The 26,566-nt window shown below is 40.7% G+C and overlaps 1 pseudogene; it reads left to right on the top strand.

Moving 5' to 3' along the window:
* The first annotated feature begins 646 nt into the window (after nt 1–646).
* LOC137501002 (uncharacterized) lies at nt 647–25,060 on the top strand (annotated as a pseudogene).
* Nucleotides 25,061–26,566: the final 1,506 nt, after the last annotated feature.

Raw genomic sequence — 26,566 nt, 5'->3', positions numbered from 1 at the left:
ATGTCAACTGAGTAAATGTAAGTTCGATTCCCACCTCAACCATCCTCGAAGTGGATTTCCGTGGTTTCCCACTTCTCCTCCAGGCAAATGCCGGCCGGGGTGGTACCTAACTTAAGGCCACGGCCGCTTCCTTCCCTCTTCCTTGTCTATCCCTTCCAATCTTCCCATACCCCCACAAGGTCCCTGTTCAGTATAGCAGATGAGGTCGCCTGGGCGAGGTACTGGTCCTCCTTCCAAGTTGTATCCCCGACCCAAAGTCTCATGCTCCAGGACACTACCCTTGAGGTGGTAGAGGTGGGATCTCTCGCTGAGTCAGAGAGAGAAACCAACCCTGGAGGGTAAACAGATTAAGAAAGAAAGAAAGAAAGAAAGAAAGAAAGAAAGAAAGAAAGAAAGAAAGAATATCATTCCCATGGTCTGTGTCACGAGAGATTCTCACTTGTAGCTGGCAAAATGGAGAAGTGTCTGTTTAAAAGTTCCTATTTTGATCCCAAGGTACCTTTTCGGAACACAGATGGTAAAGGAAATCAAAGAGGAATTTGGAAAGGGAATCACAATCCTGGGAGAGGAAATCAAAACCCTGAGATTTGCCGATGATATTATTTTATGTGTGTCTGCTGAAGATCTGGATAAATTGTTGAATGGTATGGACAGAGTCTTGAAGAAATACAATATGAAACTAAACAAGTTCAAAGCAATAGTAATGGGGTGCACCCGAACTAAGTCAAGTGATGCAGGAAATATTAGATTAGGAAATGAAGTCTTCAAGAAAGTAGATGAATATTGATACTCGGGTAGTAAAATACCTAACGATAACAAAAGTAAGGAAGACATAAAATGCAGATTAGCACAAGCAAGAAGGACCTTTCTTGAGAAAATAAATTTTCTCACTTCGAACATTGATATAGGAATTAGAAAGATGTTTCTAAAGACTTTGATCTGGGACGTGGCCTTGTATAGAAGTGAAACATGGGAGATAACAAGCTCAGAAAGAAAGAGAATAGGAGCTTTTGAAATGTGGTGTTGCAGAAGAACGCTGAAGGTGAGATGGATAAATCGAATTATGAATAAAGAAATACTGAATCGAATTGGTGAGAAGAGATCGATTTGGCTAAATGTGACCAGAAGAAGAGATAAAATGATACGACATATCTTAAGACATCCAGGATTTGTTCAGTTGGATTTTGAGGGAAGTGTAGGTGTCGAGAACAGTAGGGGTAGACCAAGGAATGAATATGACAAGCAGATTAGAGCAGATGTAGGATGTGGTAGTTACGTAGGAATGAAAATGTTAGTATAAGATAGGGTGGCATGGACCATCGTCGCCTTGGTCTACCTCTACTTCTCTTACCCTCCATAGCAGAGTCCATTATTCTCCTAGGTAACCTATCCTCCTCCATTCGCCGCACATGACTCCACCACCGAAGCCGGTTTATGCGTACAGCTTCATCCATCGAGTTCATTCCTAAATTAGCCTTCATCTCCTCATTCCGAGTACCCTCCTGCCATTGTTCCCACCTGTTTGTACCAGCCATTTTCTTAACTTTACTTTATTATCACAGTACTGTAAGTGATCATTGCCACAGGATATTTCACAACTGCGATGTATTTGTTAATAATAATAAAATATAATAATAATAATAATAATAATAATAATAATAATAATAATAATAATAATAATAATATTGTAGGTTGATTCCATCACGCTATCAAGTTATAAGTATTGGAGACATCGATCTATGTCGGTGTCATGGTTACAACTGAAGTAGTGAGCTTCAGAGGTTGCTGAAAATGTTGGCGAGCTGTGCCTGTTTTTGGTCCGCGAGAGGTATTTTATTTCCCTCAAACCCTCCGAACAAGTCCGGCGAGCCTCCCGATCCGTCACCTGGGACGCGCCCGATAGGGGAACAGGCTGAAACCCCCACGGGAAGCGTTATATGCCTCAGAAACCTTAATCATTGGTGGCGGATCTTTAACCAAAGACGTTGAGAAACAAGAAAGGACAATTTAACGAAATTTTTTTGACCCAGTTTGTATAGAAGGAATATGGAGAAAAAAAATCATCCCAGGAGATATATTGTCATTCTGAAAAAAATTCTCACACTTTTTCAGAAAAGACGATTGAAATTTTATGGACACATTATCAGAATGAACACTAACAAGCTAACCAAAATAATTCTCAACCTGGCCCTTTCATTAAAAACCAAGAACAGCTGGCTTCGTGAAATTGAAACAGATCTCCAGGAAATCAACATCTCAGAAGACATTGTACAGGACATATGTAAATTCAGAACCAAAATCGACAATCACCACATTGAAGACAAACCCAACACCAGAGCTACTATAACTTGGACAGAAGAACGAAGGAAGAAGCACAGCGAGAGGATGAAGAGATTTTGGGAGGAAAAGAAGACTAACACATCAACTAAGCAAGTTCAACAGTACTCCTGAGTAGGGCACAACGATCTAATAATAATAATAATAATAATAATAATAATAATAATAATAATAATAATAATAATAATAATAATAATAATCTTTTCTTTCTTCGTTTCGGCCTGCTGTGGACCACGTTATTTCAACCGTTTGCATCCTTGAGCTTTAATTCTTCCCCAGTACTCACGCATTCTCGTTCTGTGAGCCTCCTTTCTTTCATCAGTCCACTTCTTGCCTGTTTTCAACTTTGGCCTTTCTTGGAACATCTTGTATCCCTGGAGCTTTTTCTGGAGAGGAACAGGTTTCTGGATGTCTTCGAGTGTGATTCCTATTTCTTGAAGGTCTTTTTCAACTTCGATAAACCAGGGTCCCTTGGTTTTCTTGTTAAGAAAGTAGGAAAAGATCTTATTGGTCTGTCTCTGTGTGCTCATGAGTGCTATATGGCCATAAAAATTAATCCTCCTTTTCCGAATCGTGTCCGTTATCCTCTCCATATGCTGGTACAGATCGCTGTTGTGTCGTCTCCTGTACTCACCATTTTCTTTGATTAGTCCAAGAATCTTTCTCAGGATTGTTCTTTCTTTAGCTTCTAGCTTGTCCATCAGACCGTTTCTGTTCATTGCAAGGCATTCTGCTGCGTACAGTGCTTCCGGGCGTACAACCGAACAATAATGCCTAAGCTTGGCGTTGATGGACACTGATCTTTTGTTGTAGACATTCCTAGTCAGCTGATATGCCACGTCCATCTTGTTGATTCTGCACATGATTGCTTCTTTCTCAGAGTTGTTAGGTACCATCCACTCGCCTAAGTAAAACTTTTCCACCTGCTTGATTTTTCCCGTCCCACAATGAGCTCTCTGGGAGCTGGCTTGATGTTGGTTATAAACTCTGTTTTTTGGAAAGAGATTTGGAGACCAGCTTTTGCTGCTTGGATTCTCAGTTGGTTAATTTGTTTTTCAGTAGTATCTAGGGAATCAGAAAAGATCGCTAGGTCATCTGCAAAAGCTAGGCAGTTATGATAAGATCATCTTTCTTATATCCTATTCTAAGGCCATTCTCAACCTCTTCCTTGCACATCTCCTTGCGCCATTCCCAAATGATTTTCTCCAGAGCGCAGTTGAAGAGAAGCGGTGATAGTCCATCCCCTTGCCTAACACCAGTCTTGATTTCAAAGACGTTCGAAATTTCTCCCCTGAATTTCACCCTGGACGTAGTGCTGGTTAAGGTTTGTTGAATGATAGCTCTCGTTTTGTCGTCTAAGCCTATTTCCTTCAGAATGCGGAGGAGTGTGTGTCGATCTATGGAGTCGTAGGCTTTTTGGAAGTCAACAAAAGTAACTACAAAATTCTTATTCCTGGATTTTAGGTACGACAGGACAGACTTAAGGTTCATGATCTGCTCTGCACAAGATCGTCCTTTTCTAAATCCTCCTTGGTATTCACCCAACTGTGAATCAAGTTGCTCTTCTGCCCGAGTTTGAAGGGCTTTGGAGAGAATTTTGTATGTTACTGCGAGAAGGGAGATGCCGCGATAGTTGTTTACATCCGTTTTGTCACCTTTTTTATGTAGGGGATGAATCAGGGCTGCTGTCCAATCATTTGGGATCTTCTCTGTTTCCCAGATCTCGCGAATGATCTCAGTTTATTGATCTCCTTTTCACCTGCAGCCTTCCAGAGTTCAGCAATTATCGCATCTTCTCCAGGTGCTTTGCTGTTCTTTAATGATGTAATTATCTCTTTGATTTCCTCTTTTGTGGCGGGAGAAGAGTCTGGGTTGGGAAGTCTGGATTCTTCAAAGGTGAATTCTGATTCTGGTTCTTCGCAGTTAAGAAGAGATTCAAAATATTTAGCCAAGATTTGGCAGTTATCCTTGTCGTTGTAGGCAACTTTTCCATTGTGATCTCGGAAATGTAGACTTGGTGGGGTGTACTTGGTGAGGTTGTGCTTGAAGGTTCTATAGAAATCCCTAGTATTATTCTTATTGAAGTCCTACTCGATCTGTGTCAGTTGGTTTTTGTCAAATGCGCGTTTTACTTGGCGGATCACTTTTGCTGCATGTTTCCTAGCCTCCAGAAAGTCTTCATATCTTTCTGGATTCTTCAGGGAATTTCATCTTTGCCAAGCGATTTGTCTTTGTGTTGTGGCTTCATCGCATTCTTGAGTCCACCACGGATGCTTCTTTGGTTTCTTTAGCAATACTGTCTCCTCGGCCGTTTCAACAATGACATTTTTCAGTTGTTCCCAATTTTCTGCGTCCAAAGACTGAAGTTTCTGAGTGAATTTTTTTGCTGGTTTTCAGCTTTTCTGTGTCAAATTTGCTAGTTTTCTTTATCTTAACTCTTTTGGTGTTTCTTGGATGAAGCTTAATTTTGATCTTGGATAGGTAGTGGTCTGAGTCATGGTTAGCACTTCTCAGGACTTTAACATTTTAGATCTCTTGTGTTGCTTTTCGTGCAATGGCAACATGATCTATTTGAAATTCTCCCAAGTAAGGATTTGGTGATATCCATGTCTTTTGTTTTCTTGGTTGATGTTTGAAGGCTGTTGACTTAAGAACAAGATTGAATGCCTTACAAAACTCTATAAGCCTTTCCCCATTTCGGCTGGTTCGTCTGTGGGCTGAATAGTTTCCAACGATATTTTGGAATTTCCTTTCTTTGCCAATCTGGGCATTGAAGTCTCCAAGCAAAATGATTGTGTGTTTGTCAGGAATTTTTGATATAACATCTTCCAGGTCCTCCCAGAATTTGTCTGTTCCTTCTGGGTCTTTCTTGTTTGCCTGGTTGATTGGTGCATGTACGTTCACAAGCGTGTGTACGTTGTTCATACTCCGAAAGCTAAGCATCGAGACCCTGCTGTTAGGAGAGCTGAAATCGGTGACTGAATCAATAATTTTCCTGCTGACAATAAATCCTGTGCCAAGGTGTGGAACAGTTTTCATCACACGTTTGCCAGTTTTCCCTTTGAAGATTCTATAACCTTGTGATTCAAACGCATGTTCATCAGTAAACCTTGACTCTTGAATTCCTGTAATTAGGATTTCATGATGGGAGAGGACATCCGTAAGATGTTTGAGTTTACCAACTTTCAAGAGGGAGTTGGCATTGAAGGTAGCAAAAAAAATGTCGGTGTTTGTGGCTGATTTTGTTCCTAGGAGTCTCCGATACCTCCTTGCATGTAGGTGCAGGCTCCCCAGAATCCGAAGGCCTGCTTGCGTCACTCAAGGCGACGGTGGATTGGTTACCACCTGGGGTACAATTTCCTGTTGAATTTTCCTCCATGCTTTGCAGTTGAAAACTTGTAGTTTGGGGTCGGTGTAATTTTACATCGACCAAGTTACTTCCAAGATTGTAAGCCTTGGAGAGAGCCTGATGTTCGACTCGGGATGGCATTTCCTCCATACCCCATGCTTCGGTTCTCCCGCCGGTACTCGGGTGGCTGATTGCAGTGGTTTCCCACTGGGCGATGGGGGCGCTACTTCCCTACGCCACAAATAATAATAATAATAATAATAATAATAATAATAATAATAATAATAATAATAATAATAATAATGTACGACAAAACCTGCAGTTGAATCCTCAACACAGTCCCGTTCGAATGTTTTCTTTTTCTTTTTCGTTTGTCACAGAAACCCTAGTTGTTTCTACGCAAGAAAACACGATATCATCTCTTCACCATTACCTTTTGGAAAGGTCTCAGCTTTATTTCTACACAACTACAATTACGGCTATATTTAAATTACTGTGGATGTAAACAAATTGCCCCATTAGTGTTGGTATAAATCACAGAAGTACACATGGACAGCAGTACGGTTCCAGCAGAGCAATCGTTAGGATGCGCTTCGATGCTCAACTGTCGCCGCCATTTCACGGCCCATTGGCAAGGCGAAGCGCTTGAAGCTTTTGCCAGAGCCGCCTGGTAATGCCGCTTGGCTCGAATCAACACACACATGACATAACAGCTGCAGCGACAAGCTTCACAGAAGTGTGAGTTTGGCAATTAACTCTGTGACGCTTCGTCACCCTGAAAGAGAGACACATCACGTGGTAATAATGGCCAGAGTAAAAGGAATAAGGAATATCTTGTCCTCCCTTCGTGTGAGTGAAAGTTACATCTGGGCCAAACTAATATTTCCAGCAGCCGAAGAATTTACACGGAAGAACACCATGGGAGGGATGAAAATATGGCCACTGTGCTGATGTGAATGTGTATGTGTGTGGTGGTGCTGATTGTTGATTTATGGGAGTAAACAATGGCATTGTATTTTGTTCAAAAAACTGACTAGCGGCGTCAAAATGTATTGGGCTTAAATATGCTGTTACATGTTGAAAATGGTGACATAATCTCACCCAGTAAATAAAGTTACACATTTAATAATAATAATAATAATAATAATAATAATAATAATAATAATAATAATAATAATAATAATAATAATAATAATAACATAAGGTCTTTGACACTTCTTCAACGTCTAAGTGTCGGAAGTTTGCTCCTAACGAGGTGTTACTTGGTGTGTTAGTAAATCTACGGCCACAAATGTCTTGTATTTAAGTATACTTAAGTATTGGGTCGATGCATAAGTTCGTGCGATTCTTATATTTTATTTTATTTTAATGTCTCTGTCACGCACTGTAACTCACAATCACAATGCCACAGTGATGTATTCACCTCCCCTCTCTATAACTTCTGCCAACGTTCAGGTAGCAGTTGAATGCCTCGCCTGTAGAACTGTTTTGGTTTTTACTGGAAGAAATCTGTTAGCCATTGGTCAAGAGAAGCTTCGTCAGTAAACACTTGCCCCTGAATGTGGTTAGAAAGAGAGCGGAAAAGATGGAAATCTGAGGAGGCAAGGTCAGTGAAATACGGAAATACGGAGGATGAGGAAGAGGCTCCCAGCCAAGTTCAGCAATCACACCTTTGGTCAATATTTATTTATTTATTTATTCACGAAGCACAAGATGCAGCTACACTGAGCAAATTTCACTTGCACTGTCAACAGACTATTTAACAAACGTAAACTTTCATAATAAAATATAACAAACATAACAGAATATAACAAGATCAGGTACACAGCCTACTAATAACAACTGTTCAAATCGAAAACCATGAGAATGTCCATGTTCATAGCCAAGACGTCGTGAGTCGAGATGACGGTATAATCCCTTCACATCAACTTATTTTTAAGAGACTATTTACACTCCTCTCGAATATGCTTTTATTTGATACTATCGAATATGCTTTTATTTGATGCTATATCAAGCTCTTGTCCCCTATTAATATTGTTAAAGAGTGTTGGGAGGCGGATTAGGAAAGATCGTTGAAGTGTTGAGTGCTGAGTGTGGGGAATGTGGAGAAGATCTTTGGTTCTGGTGGAGCGGGAAGGAACACGGAGAGAGAAGAGTGAGACAAGATGTTCCGAGCGGTAATGTCCATTTAAGATCCCGTGGAGGAAACTCAGGTCAGCTACCTGTCGCCTGAGGTGCAGCGGTGACATATTAATTGCCATTATTACCTGCTGCGTAGACAGATTTCTGAGCTTGGGGTTTCTGTTCCTTACAATTGCAGCAAAGACGGACACTGCTCTGTCTAACTGCTTAGTATTGGAGGGAGCGGCTGTTGTCCAAATCGGAGAGCGGTAGTTTAAGAGAGGTTGAACGATCGTGAGGATGAAGTGACGAAGAGCAATGGGGTCAGAAATTTCTGTGAAGCGATAGAGAATGCCTAGTAATTTCATACCCTTGGTTGTATATGTTTCTATGTGGGTCTTAAATTGTAATTTTGTATCGAATATTACACCCAGGTCACGCTGTTGCGTCACTACGGTGATGGGCTTGTCCAGTAGGTAATATGATGTCGGTAGAGGAGCTTTACATAGTGTTACGGTCATGTGGCTGCATTGCGCTCTATGCGGACGAGCGTTATCATGGAGCAATACGACTGGTTGTTGTCTTTGTCTTTTGTTGTCAATAGCAACAGCAAGCCGTCTTAGCTGGTCACTATAAACACCAGAGGTAATCGTTGCGTTTTTCGGAAAAAGTTCATGGTGAAGAATGCAATCTTTGTTCCACCAAACACACAACATATTTTCTGTGGATGGGCACTATCCTAGGAACGGGGAGTTGCTTTTCTTTGATGGGCTGATCCACTCTTTCCTCTTCTTCATGTTGATATACAGGCACTATTTCTCGTCACCGGTGACAATGTTCGAAAGGAATGCTTCGTGCCTGTCACAAGCCAACCGGTGCCGGGCAAGCAATGACGAACAGATGTTTACTCGTTGATTTTTGTTACTGTCACTTAGCATATCTGGTACTCATATACACAATTTCAGTACCTTACCTATCGAATGCAAATGGCGCACAATAGTCGACTGATCACATTCACAAACTTGCGTCATATCCCGCGTTGTTTGACGAGGCAACTCATTCAAGTGATTCTTGTCAAAATCTGAAGGTCTTCCAGAACGTGGATCATCAGACAAGTCAAACCGTCCTGCTCGAAATCGAGAAAACCATTTTTGTGCTGTTCTTTTAGCAATTGCTTCATTCCCGTACACCTCACAAATTGTTCTCCCAGCACTTGCTCGGTTAAACTCAAAGAGTAAAATGTGTCGGAAACTTGACATTTCATATCGGTTTGTCTGAAATATACACAAATAATACGTTCACAACTAAGAAAACCTATGTTTCACAACACACAAACTCCAAACTCAGTTAAAACAACGAAATAACGATAAGCAACCCCTACATGACGCATTATTGCCAACCCAAAGGAATACCGCACGAACTATGCATTGGCTCAATATATTTTAGTATAGGTATACCAGCGTCAAGATTCGATGTCGCAACTTTGAACACAAGAGGCGAATGGGTAACAAAATAAACTATACAGACAGCCGTATTTTATGAGACTTCATGACAGATTTGTACATCATATTTGGGTACATTTCACAATAAATTAAACAATGAAATTATTTGCTAGTATAATATGAGACAACTGCAAACTTTTCTTAAAGGGTGGACATTATAAATGTGTGCGCTAGAAGAATTTAATAACGTGTCACTGCAATGAATGAAATGGACCAGGCGAGCTCAACGAAGTGTTACATAATGTGGACTTGATCCAACAACTGCGGAGAATTAATGTTCATCTCTAAGTGCTGCACATTTAGGTCAATTTCCGGAAATAAGAGGAGTCGCAAGTCTTTACGTCAGCAATCACAGTTGGAGTTCATAGACTTCCAGACAATCAAAGTAAATATTCAAAGATAAAATAAATCATTCTATCGAATGGGCGTTGACATGAGAAATATCAGTATTTTTCATGTAGTGATTAGACCTGTAAACTGTTAGGGAATACTAATCAGCCAAGGAGCAATGTGTTAGCCTTACAGTACGGGACTAGGAATTGCATGGTCAACAATTCGATTCCCAGTAATATATTTTTATCGAAATTTTAGATTTAATCAGTTACAGTTGCGGGTAAGACATGAGCTGTTTGATGAGAGAACCAGGAATCAAAGATGAGTGGTTGAGCCTGGGACCCTTGCAGTAGTATATTTACTCCCATGTGATGGCATTCTGCGCCCCGGTTGGTGGATTCGACCCCGGCTCATTCCAGTGGTATTTGAAGATGCCTCGTGTCGGCAAATTTACTGGCACGTAAAGGAACTCCCGAGGGACAACGTTCGGCATCCCCGGTGTTTCCAGAGACCGTAAAATGAAAGTTGGAAGGAGGTTACGTTTCTTCTTCTTCTTCTACTACTACTACCGATTTTCCCACACCTGTTGAGTGGCAGGTGCGAACTGTGTCACACATATGTGGATTTGGCCCTGATTTACGGCCGGATGCCCTTACTGACGCCAATCCTATGTGGAGGGATTAATCACTATTGCGTGTTTCTGTGTTGGTTGATAGTGTGGTGGTTTGTCTGAATATGAAGAGAAGATTGTTGGAACAAACACAAACACCCAGTCGCCGAACCAGAAAAATTAATCTAAGGCGATTAAAATCCCCGGCCTCGTCGGGAATCGAATCCGGGATCCTCTGAACTGAAAGCCTCAACCCTGACCATTCAGCCAAGGAGTCGGGCGGACGGTTTATTATTATTATTATTATTATTATTATTATTATTATTATTATTATTATTATTATTATTATTATTATTATCATTATTATTATTTCGGAGATTTCTGAGGAGCAGAGAGGGAAAGAAGTGTGAGGAGTAAATGGCTGGACAATGAATGAAATAATGATTACATTTTGACAACTAAAACTACTGAAATATATTTTATTTCTTTTCTTACTTGGTGTTTTTTCTAAAACAATGACAACATAATTAACAAGACATACCAGGTAGGCTTAGAAGCTTTCTTAATTTACAAACAGTGGAGAAAGGTCTCCGAATTCGAACTCGACTTAGAGTCGAAATTAGAGCAATAGGTCTTACAACACACAATCTTAGGGTGGTTTAGCACTAGCCTTTACAAATTAAGTCCCACAGCAGATAGAATATAGAACTTTACACTGTTATAGAGAAATAACCACAGATTTTAGAAAGAGGAGCATCGAACCCTCAAGTTTTAAGTTATATTACATCAGAAGGTTCTCGAACACTGAGCTTTAAGTAAAAATTTACGGTTTACAATTTCAAAATTCCGAAAGGGTCTCTAACTCTGAACAAGAACTTAAAATTTACAAGTTGTTATGCACTTATGGCTTCGAAGTCACATTGTTTAATTAGTTTACATTAATGACAACACACCATACACCTGTAATTACTTTCAGCAGAATACACTTTCTGCTTTTAAAAGCTTGAATAGCTTCTCCACTCACTACCCTTGTTTTAACCAGAAAGTACAGGAGCAGAAGCCCATACCACACGGCCAAGAAAAGAGGGGGGGGGGGGGAAACAAGGTTTAACGGAAAGGCAGAGAACAAAATGAAAATTGAGGCTGAAACCACTCAAGCACTCCCTCAATAAATACTAGAGATAAAACCTAATAAGGATTAAGGCCCGATGGCACAGAGGATATGCCGTGATACTTGGTGACTAAGAAAGGAAAATTTTAAGTCAAAAATCAGGATGGAAGAATTTAGAATGAATACTTAATCACTAGAAAACAAAGTGAATAAGGGAAACGAGGGTACATAGTCGTGCGTCCTTATATTTTACGAAGTCCCCATGACATGATTACATTAATTCCCTAGGCTGCCCAGAAGTTCTACATTTTAAGATAGAAAAAAGAAATAAAACCCTAAATTGAATTTAGGAAACGCAGATCGACCTAACAGTTACATGTTAAAGGGGATCGCTGTAATCTTCCCTTTACCACATGCAGTCAAAGTTTACATAGTTAGATAAAGTTTTGTTATGCCTTATGTTGCCACCTCATTACGCTAAACCATCCCCGACCTCATCTGGCCTCCAGAGGGAGACCTCTTTCAGTTGACGTAGCACTCTCTCAGTCTAGATGAAGATTGACCACTTAGGTTCAAAACTCACGGGCTTATAAAGGGATCTGGCTGACTGTTCTAGAATAATGATGTCATGTGTTTGTCGATTGGAGGAATCTTACGTCATTAGGCAGTAATCCGATTGGTTGATAAAATTTCAGACAGTGGTGACAACTCCAAAATAACACAAAAGCAATTCAAGGCGTTCAGATTATAAAACCTTAAAACATGAATATTCTCCATCAACTTAATTACACAACAGAAGAGTAGGTGGCACTAGAAAATCACCAGTAGAGACGTAAGATACAGTGAGTTTTTCTCATTGCTTGGCCGGCGGACGCGCCCACCTTATCTGCCCTCCCGTTGACTCATCATTCCCCACTCCACGGCATAGCAACAAGTACAGCACTTTGATCACTTTATCTGTGCGTGATATGAGATAACAATTAAAATTAAGAAAGTAAGAATTAAGAAAATTAATAATTTAGAATAAAGAAAATAAGCTTGTACCTCATGACAGGAGATGTTGGAAATGTTCTCCTCATGCATCCACACATTCCTGGCATCGTCTTAGGAAACTCCGATTCACACGCATAAGTTCGTCTTCCGTAATTGAGGCTATTTCTCTCCGGATATGTTATTTCAGTTCGTCTAACGTGTGAAGTATTCTTGCATTACACTTTTTTTTGAAGCTTCTCCATAAATAAAAGTCACAAACAGTTAAATCTGGGGACCATGGCGGCCATAAGTCCGTATTAACATTTTCGTAGCTCGCCTTGCTGAGCTCTTCGAAACCCCGGCTTCTTGTCCAACTGGTCTTAGGGATTTTGTAGGCGTATGTTCTAAGCTTTCTGCGATTTCATTTACTTTTTCCTAGTTAAGTACGCGTTTCCTAACACTTCGCTTCTTATGAGTAAAGAACAGTTCCTCTCAATTTGTTTATGAGTTGTCCGCACGGTCTCTCAATGTGGAGGGCGCACACCTGGGAAATGGGTTACAAATCGCCCAACGACTTCCCTGCAAGACTCTGTTTTCACATAACTATCGTACATAAATATCCTTTCCTCTACCGTGTACACATGTGGAGGCCTTATGATAATTATACCCTGAAGTAGCACTTCACTACTCGAGTAGAGTTGGAGCGACAGATCAACACTTAATACACGTTCTAAGCACGGACATGAACTGTGAAGTGCGGGCATTCCCGTGCTGTCGCTGCACTGTGTAACGGGAAGTGATGAGTCAACGGGAGGCAGATAAGCTGGGCGCGCCTGCCGGCCATCCGATGAGAGAAACTCGCTATACATTGAACTTCTTCAATATGGTAAAGTTCAGGCTGTTTTGGCAGACAGCAGAACAGTCGGTTGATCCGACGGCGATTCAAACTCAGGGGAAGGTCTAACTAATATCACAGTTATTATTATGTCCGGCTCCATTCCTACATGGTTAGTGTGCTGGCCTTTGGTAATAGGAGTACCGGGTTCGATTCCCGGTAAGGTCGAGAATTTTAACCATCATTGGTTAATTTCGCTGGCACGGGGGCTGGGACACTTCGGACACTCCCGGCACTGCCATTTAATTTCATTTATTATTATTATTATTGTACCGGGCGGTACACCTCCACACCGCTAATTCAAAATGTGCGCCAGTTGAAACTCCTCTGTTGGAGGAAGTCTGAACTTTATCTACGCTATTAATTCTCTACTTTCTCTGAAGATGTCACCACATGGAAAACTTTGAGTTTTTGAACTGTGTCATTTTTGATGTGTTTTTGTTTCGCTTGAAGTAAGAAGTGTGAACTTTCTCTTCTAGAGGACACTACTGAAGATCAACAATAGTGCAACCTAGTGCGCAGTCAAAGAACTATTTTGTTGGAGAAATTTTTATTTCAAATGTTTGTTCTTTGCTAAATTTCCTTCTGTTATTGTTTAAGTTGGCTGTATACCCCTCTTTTTCCCCTTGTTTTAGATTTATCCAATCCCGAATTTCTTTGAGTTTTTTCTCGACCAATCCGATGTATCTTCCCCCTACTTGGATATGTTTCTGTACCCTAGCCAATAAAGAATGTGCGGGAGGGTGTTTTCATTCCCCTAATGCCTAGAAACTTCTGCGAGAGGATATAAACAGCTGATTTTAGGGTCTCCGGGCCACTTCTGTTCCATCTTTCAGTGTATTAAGTACATAGCAGGAGGCGGGACGCGCCTCTTTCCTCGGCAGCGGTCAACAACAAGGTAATGGCCGATTAATAACTTCTTTCTTTGCTTGCTCAGCAGTTTAACTCTCGGGGCGGGTTCTAAGCTTTCCACCATGTAACCGTTTCCTAAATGTAACTACTCTTTTCATTTATTCTCTTTTAAAGCTACATACTGGGATAGAGAGTGCTAACCCTCTCGAGCTCCCACTCATATTGTTTTGAGGTGAACTTATTTTTCTCAACCTATTCTTCGATAACGTAAAACAAATTGTTCTCTTCTTAAGTCACCTCTTTAGTATGGGATTAGCCCTTGTATTAACGGCCTAGTGCCAAGTAGGTCTTAATCAAAGTGTATTAGGAGTGCAAGTTCGCCTCCTCTCAAATTGTTATTTTAGAGGTCATTTAATTAACCTGCTTTTCATTTAATAGACCTCAGTAGATTGGGTATTTTACCCCTGTGTTTATGTCCGTTGAGGACAACTTGAAGGTGGAGTTTGGTGTGGCCTGGGAGAGGCTAAATTTGAGAGCGAGTGGCTCTTTTGAAAATTGAGTGTTGTACGCCTCGTGGAGGCTTTTCAGTGCAATTTGGAGCAAGGGCTCCTAGGCATGAATGGGGTTTTCTGCCCCTCTGTTGAAACTTGTGTTTGGGGTAAAACTGAGCTGATTGCCCAAGCAGTGTAAAGTCAGGGCGCGAAGCCCAAATTCTGTAAATATTGTAACTACCCTTTTGATTTGCTACTTTGTACCTGCCATGCTTGTTATTTCTTTGTTTTTGAAAAGAAAATATAACCTTGTTAAATTTTACATTAACTTTGACTCCGTACTTTGAGACCCGTTCACGCCCGCACCTTCTTTCACGCATAACTACCACGGATATCTCCGTAACAATTATTATTATTATTATTATTATTATTATTATTATTATTATTATTTCAGTTACTCCCGGATTAATTATAAGAATATTTTGTAAATACACTTTAATTTAAGCTCCAAGAGTGTAACAATTGATTAACTTCGTTATTGACTTCTGACTAAGGTAGCTAAAGTTCGAATGCCGGGGGATACATGTGGATTTGCGAATAACAGCATCACCTCCCTGCGGTCAGGATTCCACGTAAAACTGGAGGTGCCGTGGCTATTATAACTATACCAATAATAACAAGCTTGCTTACATACACTGACTGACAGAGCAAATGCAACACCAAGAAGGAGTGGTCAGAACTTTATGCCAATTGCAGGCTAGACTGACGTCACTGAGGTATGCTCATGATGTGAAATGCGCCGCTGTGCTGCGCACGTAGCGAACGATAAATGGGACACGGCGTTGGCGAATGGCCCAATTCGTACCATGATTTCTCAGCCGACATTCATTGTAGAACGTGTTGTCGTGTGCCACAGGACACGTGTATAGCTAAGAATGCCAGGCCGCCGTCAACGGAGCCATTTCCAGCAGACAGACGACTTTACGAGGGGTATGGTGATCGGGCTGAGAAGGGCAGGTTGGTCGCTTCGTCAAATCGCAGCCGATACCCATAGGGATGTGTCCACGGTGCAGCGCCTGTGGCGAAGATGGTTGGCGCAGGGACATGTGGCACGTGCGAGGGGTCCAGGCGCAGCCCGAGTGACGTCAGCACGCGAGGATCGGCGCATCCGCCGCCAAGCGGTGGCAGCCCCGCACGCCACGTCAACCGCCATTCTTCAGCATGTGCAAGACACCCTGGCTGTTCCAATATCGACCAGAACAATTTCCTGTCGATTGGTTGAAGGAGGCCTGCACTCCCGGCGTCCGCTCAGAAGACTACCATTGACTCCACAGCATAGGCGTGCACGCCTGGCATGGTGCCGGGCTAGAGCGACTTGGATGAGGGAATGGCGGAACGTCGTGTTCTCCGATGAGTCACGCTTCTGTTCTGTCAGTAATAGTCACCGCAGACGAGTGTGGCGTCGGCGTGGAGAAAGGTCAAATCCGGCAGTAACTGTGGAGCGCCCTACCGCTAGACAACGCGGCATCATGGTTTGGGGCGCTATTGCGTATGATTCCACGTCACCTCTAGTGCGTATTCAAGGCACGTTAAATGCCCACCGCTACGTGCAGCATGTGCTGCGGCCGGTGGCACTCCCGTACCTTCAGGGGCTGCCCAATGCTCTGTTTCAGCAGGATAATGCCCGCCCACACACTGCTCGCATCTCCCAACAGGCTCTACGAGGTGTACAGATGCTTCCGTGGCCAGCGTACTCTCCGGATCTCTCACTAATCGAACACGTGTGGGATCTCATTGGACGCCGTTTGCAAACTCTGCCCCAGCCTCGTACGGACAACCAACTGTGGCAAATGGTTGACAGAGAATGGAGAACCATCCCTCAGGACACCATCCGCACTCTTATTGACTCTGTACCTCGACGTGTTTCTGCGTGCATCGCCGCTCGCGGTGGTCCTACATCCTACTGAGTCGATGCCGTGCGCATTGAGTAACCTGCATATCGGTTTGAAATAAACATCAATTATTCTTCCGTGCCGACTCTGTTTTTTCCCCAACTTTCATCCCTTTGGAACCACTCCTCCTTGGTGTTGCATTTGCTCTGTCAGTCAGTGTATTTGTATCAAGTCAGTATCGGCTACGGCGGACTTTAAAATACACACAGTGATTTAATTGGACCGGAACGCACCGGAACGCTGTTCCGGAAAATACCTTGCGTGCTTTTCAATTCAGTGAAAAAAGTTTGAAAACCAGCGAACAATTATTCATGACGCTTGCGAATAATTTGAATATCATGCTTGTAGAAAATGTATTCACAGTGTCAGAATAAAGACTCGAAATGACGAAATTCAAGAGTTATTGGAAGGCACTTCTCAAAAACCTGCTTTGGCTGTCCGCTACGGTAATGAGATTGTTGGTAACCTTTCTAATTTTCTCTACATCTCCACGGCAGAGAGTACAGTTAATGAGATCCACACTGAAAAGATTGATTATTGGTCTCAGGATCAAACGGACTTACCTCCATGAGCAGTGTTACCTCCATTGCATACGTTTGATCTCAAGAGTGCTACTGACGAAACGGTTCGTCGCTATGCGAGCAAGTTTTAACATAAATATATCCTACAGCTTGGGGTCATCCGAAAATTTGTGCCACGAAATCGTGTCATGTAAAAAGAATGTAAAATTCAAAGGGGCAGGAGACTCACGCTGTACATACGTGTATAATATGTAACATAACGCATTATGTGGAGACTGTAGACTGAGACAGAATGTGGAAAATTGACTAAGGGTCGTAATGTAGAATGAGGCTAAGTTGCCAGAAAATAACTCGGCACAGGGAAATATATAGCACTTAAAAGGTTAATCCCTAGTCATATGTGAACCCATGGCTGAAAAAAGGGGAGATGTTCAGCTGATGAAACAGCTTGCCGAAAACATGAGGATGGTGTTTTTGATATCCAGTACGAGTCCATTTCGTGAATGCTAAATTAATTGAGTTCTGGTGAATATTTTCTTCCAACTAAATCACTGAATATACTTACACAAAATACCCTTAACTACAGGAGAGCATTGAAAAGAATTGTGTATCTTAAGTGTTTCATAGAAAAGCCTGGAAAGTAATCTGTTGAATCGCGACAAGAGGTAACTTTAAGGTGTAGCAGTCATTCACCGCCTGCAATGCGTCAAAGTATTATTCGATCACGCAGATGACAGCAATCTTGAATATGAATGCACACTATTTTCAACTTTAAATAGCCAGTCTGAGTAGTTCAGACTGTAGAGTGGTGGACTTCTCAGCTCAAGTTAGTGAGTTCGATCCTGGCTCAGTCCCGTGGCGCTTGGAGCTGCTCAAATACGCCAACATCGTGTCTGTAGATTTTCTGACACGCAAAGGAACACCTGGAGGACAAAATTTCAGCACTTATGCATTTCCGGAAACCGTAACAATTAGTAGGAGCTAAACATCTAAAACATTTTTAACATTACAACCTAAAAGAAATATGGTTTTGGAGCAGTATTTGCACGTACCACAGTCTGTTATTGATGACCCTAACTTCATGCCATTATCTGTGTACCAGAAGTAAACCTTCCCCGGCTACTTAAACTGCGCGCCTTCTCTATGGCGTCTATGTAGGTCAACACAAACTTCTAAAACTTCCAAAAAATTTCTTCTCCGACGGTTAGATGACTCTGACATCTATTTTGTATCGACCTCTTATTGGCTAAACACAAACTAATTGCTGAACATATTTTTGTTGTTGTAGCTGGTAAACCTTTTTCCGATGATTTGTTTTTTTAATGTACAGAAGTTGTTAACATCTAACCCAATTCTTCCTCTAATGTAATCCGCCTGTCACATGCCTGTAACTATGTTCTCTAGCCAATCAAACCCGGAGGTGTGTACTGAAGTTTAGCCTATCAGCGCTTTGTATTTTAATTTCATCTGGAACTTTCCCTTAAGGAGCTATTTAAGGAGAGCACTTTGGGGCCTTCTTGTCTGATTTGCTCCAGTTGCTGAGAGTGTGACTTGACGGAGACTTAAGAGGACTAGGGGGCAGGGTGGGGCCGGCTTGAAGAAGATCCAGCGGTACAAGGTAATGGCAGAATTTACCTAAACACGTGATCGTGCCGGCGGGTAATTCGACGGGAAGGTTTCAGTAGTTTTTTTTTAAATTCTAATATGTAATCTTTTCTTTTGGGCTGAAATATAGGACCTTCTGCGTAGTCTTCGGACTCTATTTATACTCCCTACTGGGAAAACATTTAATGTAAGGGAGCACGAGTGGTGAACCTCGGATCTCTTTCCTTCAACGTTTGAGCTGGGTGGCTAAAATTTTCATCCTCTAAATTTTGGAAATCCTGCCTCAGGTTTAAAGTTTTCTCCGCTTTAATCACCCTTTTTGGTATGGGATTAGCCTCTGTGTCATTGAACCTCAAGCCCACGTAAGTTCTCGTTTCTTTCAGAATGTTTGCTAAGGAGTGCTGGTGTTTCGCCTCCTTACCTTTTGTTTATGGCCTGTTTATTTATTTATTTATTTATTTGACTTTTTGAAAGTACACAGGCTGTAAGCCCAATACAGTACCTTCTTAACACAACAGTCAACAGTACTTATAATGCATACATGTAAGTAAAGATAAATACACAATAATAATGCTGAAGATAATAAAGACAAGGAAGAAGAATGAATGGAAAACACATACACAGAGACAATGACAATCCAGAGTACAACAATGATTATTTCTACACTATAAAAGTACAAGAATTGCAACAAAGATATAAATAAAGTAGTAAGTGACTATATTAATAAATAAGTTAAAGAGCACCTATTATATAGAAAAGGAGTCTGAATTCATAAATTAGAAACACAGGCCTTTAAATGTATATTAATGACAGTGCGTGATTCTGAAAATAAATCTATTCCTGCAGCAAATGTGTTATAAAATCGTAGCATTTTAATAAATGGCGAGTTCAAGTGATGAGATGTTCTAGATCTTGGAACTTGAAATACTGTGTTCATGCGAGCTCCAGCTCGTGGAACATGAAAGGAGATAAAATTGAGCAGTCCTATGGAATTAAATTTATTTCTTACGATTTTGTTTAACGTTTTTAGAGAAATAATGATTCTTCTGTTGCGCAACGACGTGAGGTTAAAGTTACTTCTTAAATACCGTGTTGATGTATCAAAAGGGCAAAATCTCTTATTTGTTTTATAATACAGATACCGCAAAAACTTGTTTTGAACAACTTCAATAGTATGTATTTGTTCGTTAGAACACGGGTCCCAAATTACAGATGCATATTCTAATTTACTCCTAACAAGGCTAGTAAATAACTGAATAACAATCGATGATTGAGCAAATAATTTAGAACTCCTTATTATAAAACCGAGCATACGGTTGGCATCGTTCGTTATTTTTGTAATATGGGCTTTGAATGTTAATTTTTCATCAAATATTACTCCTAAGTCTCTTATTGCCGAAACTGTTTCTAATTTGGTATCTTTTATATAGTACGACGCAATCGTACCTTTCTTTTTCCTGATAAAAGTTACTGATTTACATTTCTTTACATTAAGAGACATATGATTCATATCGCACCATTCTACAACACGATCAATGTCCTGCTGTAGCTCATCCTCATCCTTCTTGTGATGTATGACTTTAAATAGTTTTAAATCGTCAGCAAACAGCAAACAACTGGCATGACGAAGATTATTCGGCAAGTCGTTAATCAAAATTAAAAATAGAAGGGGACCCAAATTAGATCCTTGGGGAACACCGGAGTAGCTAATGAAGTTGTCTGAGATTTCGCCTTTAAAAGACACAAACTGACGTCTATCTTTCAGGTAAGTACAAAACATTCGGAGTAGTGGTTTCGAGAACCCAAACTGGTGCATTTTTTGGACAAGAATTTCATGATCTACCTTGTCGAATGCTTTTTCGAAGTCTGTATAGACAACATCCGTTCTTCCGTTGTTATCCAATACATCATACAGTGTCTGAGTAAATCCTACAAGATTTGTAATAACAGATCTATTAGGCAAAAATCCATGCTGAAATTCGGAAATACCTGCCTTAATGTGATTATAGATCTTAAAATATAGTATATGTTCGTATACTTTTGCAAAGGCGTCAATAATGGAAACAGGGCGGTAGTTAGATATATTTTCATGAACGCCTGCCTTCGGAACTGGTGTAATTTTTGATATTTTCCACCTTTCAGGGAAGCAAGACTTTTTTAATGAAAGGTTGAAAATGAAGGTTAGCTGTGGAACCAGTATTTCAGCACAACCTTTAATTATATAAGGTGGGATGTTATCTGGACCGCTTGACTTTTTAGGTTTTAGTTTTCCATTAATGACTCGTTTTACCTCCTCTTCTGATATAGAAGTAATATTGAGCACATCCATAGTTGGTAATACAGGAATCTCATCCAAGTCCATGTTATCGATATTATAATTAAAGTCCGGGATGGTATACACCGATGAGAAATATTGCGCAAAACCTTGCGCAATATTTCCAGTTTCATACGTGTTGTCATTATAGAAATAGGCATTATCACCTATTCGCGTTTCTCTTTTACTACTAGTAAACGTCCAGAAATTATTAATATTGTGTTTTATTCCATTTTCTAAGTTGTGAATATATATTTTATATGCAATGTTTATTTTAGATTTTAGTTCACTTCTAAGCTGCCTAAATCGATCGTCATAATATTTTGAAAACTTTCTCTTCCTGGCACATTTCTTTTTTCGCTTTAGAGTTTGGATAATATCATGTGTAAACCATACGGGATATTTGGATTTTTGAATGAGATTCCTCTTGGGAATGCATACATCAAAGCATTTGTAGAGTGAGGTGTAAAAGAAATCTACTGCAAGGTCAACGTTCTCAAAGGAATACAACGGGTTCCAGTCAAAGTCACGCACTTCACAGTAAAGTTTCATAAAATCTGCATTTTTGAAGTCATAATATTCACGGCATATGTTCTTAAAAATGGGAAGTTTCCTGGTTGGTAACGATAATAAAGAGAGTGCGGGATGATGCAAATCTTCTGGAACCAGTACGAATTCTTCATGTTTTATATTAATTGGTATGTTGGCCAAAACCAAGTCTAGTGTTCTAGAGTTAAAATTGAGAACATTGTTATATGATTTCAATCCTAAATACGACATGAAATTTGCTAGACTACGACTGGCCGTTGATCCTTCAGTAAAAGTATAATTTACATCATTAATTTCAGCTAAATTAAAATCACCCATAATGATGCAATCGGACATTATAAGGTGATCAATGTTTTCGACATAGTTAATGTAATCCTGATATACAGAATAGCCGGAAGAGGGAGTTATATAAACAACATTTATAAATAACTTTCGCTTATTACCGAGAATTTGAAGAGTTAGAGATTCACATTGTTGACTATTGTAAACAGAGGATAGCTTTACACAGTATCCCTTTTTAATAGCTATTAATACTCCACCTCCACGTGACTTTCCTGTTAGTGATGCGTCCCTATCATTTCTAAATACTACATATCGATCATCGAATAATTCACTATCAAATACATCATTCGCCAAGAACGTTTCAGTTAACACTAGTACATCAAATGAACAACAAAGGAGATTTTGAAGAAATAACTCACACTTGGTACGAAGTCCTCTAACGTTTTGGTAGTAAATTGACAAATTGTTCACTGACATTTAAAAGGCAATAAAAAATGTTAAATAAAATGTAGAAGTTAACAAATGACTGGTCATTGGAAAATATACAAACGTTAAGGGTAGTAAAGGAAACCAAAACGCATTACAGTTTACCTAAATCTTCGACACTACGAAGGACATGAACAGGAGTTCCGTCTTCTTTCCTGATCATTATTTTTCCACTGTTATTAACCCATAGGTATTTATAATCTTTGTCGTGCTGCAGCTGTTTTGCCTTAGCAAACAGAATTCTCCTCCCTGGGGATAAGGACTGATTAATGTACACAGGATTAGTAACTGTAAAGCCCAGGTGAGAAGTCGATAAGTTTCTTTTGATTTTTCGCCTCTCGAGGAGCTGTTCCTTATGACATCTGCGAACGAACTTCACAATAATGCCTGCAGTTGGACGATTGTTGACCTTTTTTAATCTATGGCAAGCATCAATCATGTCCTCTTTAAGCTCAACATCTAAGGCCCTAGCGACATTTATGACGGTCTGAACAACGTTTTCATTGGGAACCTCGGGAACACCATATATTTCAAGAGTATTTACCCTAGAATATTGTTCACTGTCATCGCATCGGATCGAAAGGTCATGTACTGTTTTCTGGAGCCGCTGATTTTCGGATAACAGATTGTCAATTATCGTTTGCTGTCTTGCTATTATTGCTTGCTGATTATCAAGAAGTTTCTGATGCTCATCTAATCTCTCGTGGCAGACATTAATTGAATTACCTAGCTGTCTTTCAATATCAGTAGTTGATTTCCTTAGAGCTGTCATATCCTCCTTCAGAGTAATTAGAAGTTCATAGATGTCACCAACAGATGGCATCTCAGCTACTGACATTTCATCACTCACAGTGCTCGATCTTTTTTTACTATGACAAGCTTTGCACCTCCATTTATGATCACTGGATGAGAGTAACTTCAAGTCTCTGTCTTGGAGATTCACACATTTAGAATGAAACCATTTACTGCAATTAGAACACTGTATTTTGGCAGTGGTATCCTGCCTGGATACGGATTTTCCACACTCCAAACAGGTGCTCATCGCAAGCGTAGGCAAAGTCGATATCTCGAACAAAGAGTGAAGAACGTACTCCGGTGTTTTGTATTCGTTGGGTTTGCAACACTGACCGCCTAATGTTTACATACAATATCCTTTATAAAGAATACAAATTAAACCAGTATTACGACTATCTACCAGTGAAACTTAGTGTTATTACTGTTCGTTGAAACTTACTACATCGGTAGACACAACTCCAAGTCAGGAAACCAGCATAATCAGCAAAAATAACACATTTACACCGGAGCACTATTCACACACGTCCTCACTCAACCGCCATATTTGATCATTTGTGTGTAACCTTTCCTTTTTATTCTTAAGGCCTTCTAGTATGGGTAATTATGCCCCTGTATATCCTTTATTCCAGCCCCGTGGTGTAGGGGTAGCGCGCCTGTCTCTCGCTCGGGGCCCCGGGTTAGATTTCCGGCCAGGTCAGGGATTTTTCTCTCGACCTGAAGGCTGGTTCGAGGTCCACTCAACCTACGTGATTAGAATTGAGGAGCTATCTGGCGGTGAGATGGCGGCTCCGGTCTCGAAAGCCCAGAATAACGGCCGAGAGGATGAGTCGTACTGACCACACAACCCCTCGTAATCTGCAGGCCTTCGAGCCGAGCAGCGGTCGCTGGGCAGGCCAAGGCCCTTTCAAGGGCGTTAAGTGCCGTGGGGTTAGGTTTTTGTTTTCTTTTTATATCCTTTATTGTTCCTTGGGTAACCGCCGTGTCTGCATTTTGGTTCCCTCATCGAACAATACTTAAAAGTGGTTGTTTAACCTTGTAATAGATAAGCCCACCATGGGGCAACCAGTGTATGAACACTTTGAAGTGGGATCACACTGGTAGTTACTGAGTAACGGATATTGTAGATTGCTTTACTGAGCCTAGCCTCTATTGTATCCTGGAGCTGAGACTCCTATAATACTGTATCTGTTCGTATTGACTATGCTTTTTCATAATATTGTTCCTGTCAGGAGCAATTATGCCCTTTCGTATGTAAGCTAACGACTGGGAGTTTCTCCCAATTTATTTTGTACCTGGTATAGGACCTCTAAGTCCAATGTATTGTTGGAACTGACGAACTCGTTGTTAATATTTCAACGGTGCCATGCTATGTCATTGAATTACTCTCTCTGACTTTTAAGATAGGAAATAAATAAAATTTCCAAATTTGTTAAAGCAAAAGTTGCTCTAAGTAATCCCCTGTCCAGCCATGCAACCCAGGTGCTTCCTATTCCTCTGTAAGCCGCGGAATCGCGGTAACAATCTGTTGTGTAGGGCCTCGACCATGTCTTGCAGTCCAAATTTATTAACATACGAGGGTAAATCAAGAAGTAAGTTTTTGACATTTTTTTTCTCCCAGAAACAAAGATGCGGAGGTCGCTACAATTTATGTATCCGATATCTTTTTCTCAGCCCACTGTGTCACTGATTGTCGATCCAAGATATACATAATCGTTCACTTTCTCGATATCTATCAACTGGCCTGTGAACTGAACCTGAGCTACTCAATCAATTACCATAATTTTGGACTCAGTAGTAGTGATTTCTAGGTCCAGACTCTAAGCTAGTATTCTTCACTGTTTCTAGAATTTCTGGAAGCTGTTCTTCACTGCTACCAAGGAGAAGTGTGCCATTAGTGCAGGTCAAGTTGATGATCTTTCTCCCGCCGCTAGAAATGTCTCCTACCCTACTATCCTGAGAATGTACTCGGCATATATCTTGTAAATTTGAGGAGACAGGATGTATTCATATGACTTTTAATTTGTCGTAGAGCAGGAAAACGAAATCAGGCTAACTAGACTGCCACTAGACTGTGGTGGTGGGACTCGATCCCCTGAAGGAATCTAATCAACCCCGCTGAGGACATGTGGAGTGGCACAGGATAAAGGACACATGAGCGTCACATTAAACCGGTGCGCTATTAGAGCTCATCTGGTAATGGGAGGTTATTGTCGCTGGAATACTAATGAGATGCTGGCGGACGTCGGGCGCCGTTTAGTGTAACGAGCGTCTGTCGCCTAAAATAACCTTTCTGGCGTCCTATGACACTTGCTGAGTAAGCTGTGATCAACACCTTAAGACATGCCAGCAATTTCCTTTGTGAGTTATGGTGGTGTTATGTGTCATTATTTAATAATAAGTTCAAGATGCTTCCTTGCCATTCTGCACGCATTATCTTAGATGCGCCTATTATGACAGAAGTTCATTTGTTCTTGTTTTAGCACATGTGTACTATGCTGGCAGCTCGGGAATATAGAGTGGTACAGAACTGATGTTACTGCTAGGGAAGCGTGATCAGTGCATTGACTTAGCTGCTTGATTTCCAGTACACTTGGAAGTTCGAGGTTCAAAACTCAATGGATTCCGGGTGGGAATTTACACCTTAAGAATCATATGACTTCAGGAAGGGTATCAAGCCTTAAGCCCGACCATTTTGACGTAGAATTCTTCTACAGTTTCGGAACCCTATTCGGAGCGGTAGGCGTTACAAAATCATGCAAGTTTTCCAATTGAAATACTTCCAGGACAGCACATGCCACGTTGGCATTCAATATCTCATTTTAAAGAGGAAGAATCAATGTATCTAGCAACAGCGGTATGACTTCGGGATGACGTCGTCAGATGGTACAACAGTGCTGCCATTTTGAGGTAGTGAAATCACCGTGAGGAACGGCTAACATTTATTACTGCAGCTCTGGACTCCGGCGTAGTAGCATGTCTTACGAATTGTCAATATATCATTCGATTTTTCCCAATAGGTTCAACAAGAAAAATAATTTAAACAGTGAATATTTGAGAACATTTTGGGGCAAAGAAATTCGATGAAACATTTTCTTCGTAAAATATCGGGACATATAAACACTAAATGGCCTCCATATCATCAAAAACTCATTCGCGAAAATAGATCGGCTTATGAGAATTCCAAAAAATCCAATACCACCAATTCCGAGCGCCAAAAGTCTCATCGGAAGCTTCTCAACATCATGGTGGCTGAGCAGCGTGCGGCGAGTTCTGCGCAAATCTACTGGCTCAGGGGTGGAAAATGATTTGGAACTCGTGGTCTTGAAGATGTTAATTCTTTCTTTTTTTCTTTTTTTAAGAATTAAATAAAATGTCAGCAAATAAGTTTCAAACTCAAACTAACTTGACCTTTTATTTCTACGATACCTATCACGTGGTACGTCAAAACTTGCGGCTATAAATCCGACACAGTCCCGTTCGAATACTTCC

The sequence above is a fragment of the Anabrus simplex genome, chromosome 5 (assembly GCF_040414725.1).
Source record: "Anabrus simplex isolate iqAnaSimp1 chromosome 5, ASM4041472v1, whole genome shotgun sequence".
Lineage (NCBI taxonomy): Eukaryota > Metazoa > Arthropoda > Insecta > Orthoptera > Tettigoniidae > Anabrus > Anabrus simplex.
Note: the sequence above shows the minus strand (reverse complement) of the source record. Positions and strands in the feature narration are given on the sequence as shown.